Consider the following 6,152-nt stretch of genomic DNA (forward strand, 5'->3'; position numbering starts at 1 on the left):
CACGATCACTTTATATGATGATAAGACTGAATTTAGGCTTTTATCCACATATAAACATTGATCAGCGAACATGCATAGAAGCTCAACCGAACTTGATGCTTAAACGAAGATGAACAAAAGTCTTACGGTTTGGAATGACATGAGTGTGAGTAAATGATGATATAATTTTCATTTTTGGGTGAAATAACCCTTTAAGGTCAGATTGACGTTGTCAAGGACACGGTTAAAAACAAGCAAAAGCTTCTCCTTCCTAATGTGGGGATCCTTAGGAAGATGTAGCAGATGTTACCGAAACAAACATAAAACTGTTTTATTAAAAAAAAAAAAAAAAGATCAAATGAGAAGAAGTTAGAATATTGAATGCATCATTCATTTGACTTTTCATACTTTTATAAATTTTCCCCTCTGTGATCAGCTTGAGTATAAGTTCGTTGAAATTCTATCAATATGCAATTTTGAAACTCCAATATCAATATTGCTAAAGTGGTAACTATTACATTTGATTGAACTTTGATTGACTGTATAACTTGAATGATGCACAGACAACTTTGGGGTTTGTTTTTGATCCAGGTCTTGAAGAGCAGTTGAGTGCACTTGAACAATCACAGAAGAAAAAAAAAAATCATCTTATCTGAAATGGAACAGATTAATGAGTTAGAGTCTGGGAGACAATTTAATGAAGAAGAATCCAATACAGTTTTGCATTAGCTCATTCATCAAGAATGCAGATCTTAACATTTATTGACATGTACCCTCACCTTCCTATCAGAACACATTAACACTGGATCTCATTACACTTTATCCATGGTATTGGTTACTCCAGAGGACACATTACAGAGGAGAATATTCCAGCATTTCCATTTTTTTCATTACATTGACATTAATATTTACAGTAAACACCAGAGGAGGGAGAGACTTATTATAATTTTTTTCCCGATCTCCTGGGCTTGGTTATATAATTCTGAAACAACGTTGCATTTGATCTCTGCAACGTGACACATAAATATGAGCAAATAGGTCGTGCAATGATGTGAAACTGCCAGCATCAGCTTTCAAACTGAAGTCACATGTACAAACAAGGGCTTGGACTTTAATTTCTGTTTACACTTGTAATATAATAGAAAATTACCTCAACCTTCAAATCATGTCACACTATCTACTACACCTTATTGTGAAGCAGATGGAAGCAGATAGATAAGAACAGACAGCTTGGCTTAATGGCAAATTTACTAAGATATGATGATCTGATGACTGTCAGATTGAACAATGAAGGACAAAGCTACATCCTAAGTAATTAACTTAAAGAGCATTGTTCGTCTCTCTGGCATTTCATTGATAAAGGTTGGCGTGTGGTGGACGTGCGACCTCTCTCAGTTACTATTGGTTTCCAAAGTTTAGGTATTCGTTTGGATTGAGTTTAATTACGTTCTGAACTTTGTCAGTCCTCAGATACAAGGAATCCTCGCTCATATTACAGAGAGTGTGAGAAAGGGGATACTGGACCATAGTCATCAATAAATCATTAAAGTGTACTGCGAGTTAATTCTAAGACTGAGCCTGTGTTGTTAAAAAATAAAGAGACTGGAGTTTTGGTTTTATTGTTCACTGTGTATCCAAGTAATATTAGGTTTCAGCTAAAGAAACTTTTTGAATTCCATTTCAACTTTTCTGTTTGGAAACTTCAAGAACATAATTATCAGAATGATATCCAAATGTTTGTGTAAGTAAGTGTTTTAATTAAGGACAAGACATGAACGTCTGCCATTGGCTTCCAGAGAAGATTGATTTATAGTCATACAGTGGTTGTGGTTAACATCTTATGATGGTGTTGACAAACTTTCAGGGGACTCGAGGTTTGTAAATTGCATAGACAGTTTATACCTTCAAGGAAGATCCTCTAAAAGGCATGTGAGCACATACTGTATAAATAGAAAATGCCCTTACCAGGATGTGAATGTAAGATAATGTTGACGTTTGTATACATCAATTACATACCTCAGGCATTAAACCAATTTTCAAGAGCAACAGCAAATATGTAAAGGAACAGACAGGATATTCAGCTTAATTATTTTACTGATTCATTATGACACAGCTATAAGTGTGTCTCGTTGTGTTTCTGAGGCATGCTGCTCCAGGTCTTCGTGTGACTGTGAGTTCTCTGTCTTCACTAAGCATTTGAGAAGTGAATATGAAACGTGAAATGCCATGTTCTGTGCTGAGCAAAGAACATATGAGCCACCAAAAGGGCGGTTTGAGGTTTATATGAAATAAAAAGAGCCTTGTAGTAAAGCCTGACATATTGTTAGGTCAAGATAAACGGTAGGGAAGAAAGAAGGAGGATGGAAAAGACAAAGGGATTGTGGCGGTCATATCGGTTACCGAACAGACGACTGAAGAAGGAAAGAGGAGGTCATAGAGGAAACAAAGAAGAGATAATGAGAGTGAAGAGAGTCACCTGGGAAGATGGATGAGGTCGGTCTTGATAGGAGACACATCAGGCAAAGCAAATTGTGAAAAAGTTAACAATTATTGAACTGCCATTTTCTTACATGGTTTTCTCTGTAAGGAAAAGATGTAGCTATGAAACAATCCCTTACAGTGTCTTTCAAATCAAGTGTAATTTATTATTGTGACCATTAATAGTATTATTCATGACAATATTATTTAATAATTATCATACATATTGCCATATGCTGAATAGAAAAAGCAACGCCGATGCCACTTGAACTTGAAGAATGTTTATATCAGATGAAAATTTGCCCAAATACCATTACAATGTACAAAAGAAAATGAAAATTATATGAGAATCGACTATTTGTGAAATGCTCAAACTTTTGCAGAAGTCAGTGTCTACCACCACAGCAATATTGAAGTAGACGCTGTCTAAAAATGACATTGTGTTATCAGCAAAATTTTGGGAATGAAGGGAAAATTGATAAGGAGTGATCATTTCAAGTGACATTTAGGTAGAAGAGTGAGTGTGTGTGTGTGTGTGTGTGTCTTGTTGGGTTATTTTGAGTTTCATTTTATGGACAATTGGTATTTTGTAGCAACAAGACATTTCGCTCTGTATTTTCTCTGGATGGTAAATAACATCGAGCACAACTGAATAGAAAGAGCACAATAGGTATTCAAGGCTGGAATGCAGGTTGTTGTTTATTTATCCATTTATTTATTTTATTTCTTGGTTTTCCTGGAAATGCCCAGGAGCAATAATAGCTGCCATGAAGAGGTTATTCTTTGTAGATTTTTTTTTTTTCTCTCCAAAATGCTTTGAAAGCACTTAAGAGAGCTCTGGATGCTATAAGTGCCCGTACAGAGTTGAAACGAGGACATTCAATATTTCACCGCTTTATCACCTTCTGTAGAGGCCAGGTGTGAAGAGACTGCTCATGACAATTAGTCCCACTAAACAGGCTATTACCACCTGGTCTGCTCATTAACATGTTTAATTGAACTTTGTAGTGTGCGTGTGTGTGTGTGTGTGTGTGTGTGTGTGTGTGTGTGTGTGTGTGTGTGTGTGTGTGTGTATGTGTGTGATCCTGAGGATTACACTGAGTGCAATACTCCGTAAAATCTTCAGGTCATATAGGTCAATGTTAAGGTGAAGTTGAACTTCTGAATGTTCTAGACACAGTGGAATCTGTAAATTGGCTTTCTTGGATGAGTAGTTCTTTAATTAGGAGATTTCTGTCCACTTGTATTATTTTAAAGATAAAGAATAGATTATGACTTTTAATGTGTTTTTTAAATTATTCAAATTTTTTCTAAAGTTTTAAAATGTTTAATTTAACATTTAATTTAACTGTACTTTGCTCAGACCTTTTTTTTTTTTACTTACTCTCCTATAAAAAACTACTTTTCACTACTACTTTTCTACTTTTGAAACAGTTTGAAGTTTTATTTTTCCCAAACTGAAGAGTCACCCATAAATCTAAAAGCACTATTAAAGTCTGTAACTGCTGCTCTTTAAAAAATGGCATATTTTTGGAGGACGCTGATTGTATGTAAGTGCTACTCAGGGTATAGATATATATATATAGACAGCCTGAACTCAAGCTGAAAATCCCCTTCACGCACCTCTTGCTTAGGAGAGAGTTTCCATCCATCATTGACATTTGAAATTCAATCATCTATTATAGGCAAGCATGTCTCTTCTTCTATGTGCATTGGGTTATACGAGTGCACTGGTGTAAAATGATTCAGACACTTAAGTTGGTTAGATTTATTTTTATTAATAAATCAAAATCTCTTATTTGGCCGTTCACTCAAAGAGATATTGAAAATCCTGACTGGCATTTACATGTATTTCCAGTTAATTTGTAATAGTAAATTGAAGGTCAAGTTGAGCACATTGTGCATTGTGGCATACAGTATTGCATGTGATGTGAATTTTGGCAAATGTCATCTATATTCCATATTAAACTATATTCTATATTCCATGTTATTTTAAATATATAAATTCCCATTCATGGACACCCTTATAGCTAATATTTGTGGTTTATCAAGGAGCAGGGTGGGCCACACAATGACAGCATCACATGACTGCATCGGACAAGGTCAACCTGTCACACTGTATTACGCACATACATCCTGTTCTTCGCCTCAGGCCTCTGTCGCTACTTGTCAAAGCATTTAAGTGCTGTCACTGGCATACAGTGATTTGTAAGACGCGCACTAGGGTAGACCAGGGGCGTTTCCTCCGAGGAGGCAAGGGAGGCAGTACCTCCTAAAAAAAAAAAAAAAAAAAAAACTGGACGAGAAAAAAATACAAATTACAAAAATAAAACAACACATATATTAGAAAATGTGACATTAAAAAGTGTATTAATCTCTCATTTTTCTAAAGTAATACTGTCCAACAGTGACACCAGCAGGTAAAGTTACAGCGGGAGTCCGCGTCTCTTGTGCCTCCCCTGATCCCATTGACTTATAACAGACCCCCTAAAGAGCATGCTGGGTTTGGTTGGGGGTAATTGAGAATGAATTGAGGGAAGTCATGTGAGAAGCAATGCCTCCATCGCGCTATGATTGGTTATGATCGGTTATGATTGGATATGATCAGTTATGATTGGATATGATTGGTTCGTGCAATAAATCCCGCCTCTTGTTTTCATGCGCCTTCCTGAATCGGTCTGAATGAACAACATGATGGCGTTAATGGGAAGAGTAATTAAAAAGTAAGTAAACAACTCAGCCTCTTAGATCAAGATCAAACTTTGTGTCTGTGACCAGTGTTTACCGAGCATGATAACTGATGATCCGAAAATAAGCTGAGTATTAAAAAGAACAGCTGAATATCAGTTCACAAATAAAATATATTATTTTAATTGTTTCTGCCTTTAGTTATTATTTTGGAATAGATGTAAAAATGCTTAAAGAAACTAAATTTATGAGAGTTATACTTGGTCTTAATAAATGGAACATTGTTTAGGCTACATAGTTTATGTAAAAATACAAAATAGAATTGTATTTGATTTCTCTTTATTTTTTTATTTCACCAGAAATATGTGACAACATTAAGTGTAACTGTAACTGTTTATACACACACACACACACACACACACACACACACACACACACACACACACACACACACATTTTAAAAAAACTCTTGAGGACTTTGCCTTCTCATTTCAGAACACCATTATGCCTCCCACAATCAATAGAAAATCATTTGACTATCAGCAATATTCTAAAATGAAAAGGAATATACTCAAAATTGTGTTCAAATGTATATTACCAAATAAACTGTATTAAGGTCTGAAAATCTTGTAATAAAATGTCTTTTTTTACAGTTATCAGGCATGCAGTCTATTTGGTTGTTTGACTTTATTAGAGTGTGCTGCCCTCTAGTGTTCAATTCTATGTACAATATGGAAAGAATTTACCTGGCAATCCTGCTTTCAATGCAAAGACTTTTGTAAATGAGGCCTGTATAAATTTGACACGCCCATTTTGTTATTGCTGACACGCACCAATGATGATATGATTATGTTTATGATGTTTATATCATCAAAAATACTATGATGTGGAATTTGATTTAGGAGATGCTACTTCAAATGACGCCAGTTTTGTATGACATAGGCTACAAAACTTTCCTTTTTTTTTAAATGATCCTTTGTATTATTATAAGCCAAAGTTGCAATTGC

Source organism: Ctenopharyngodon idella, chromosome 14, assembly GCF_019924925.1.
Source record: "Ctenopharyngodon idella isolate HZGC_01 chromosome 14, HZGC01, whole genome shotgun sequence".
NCBI lineage: Eukaryota > Metazoa > Chordata > Actinopteri > Cypriniformes > Xenocyprididae > Ctenopharyngodon > Ctenopharyngodon idella.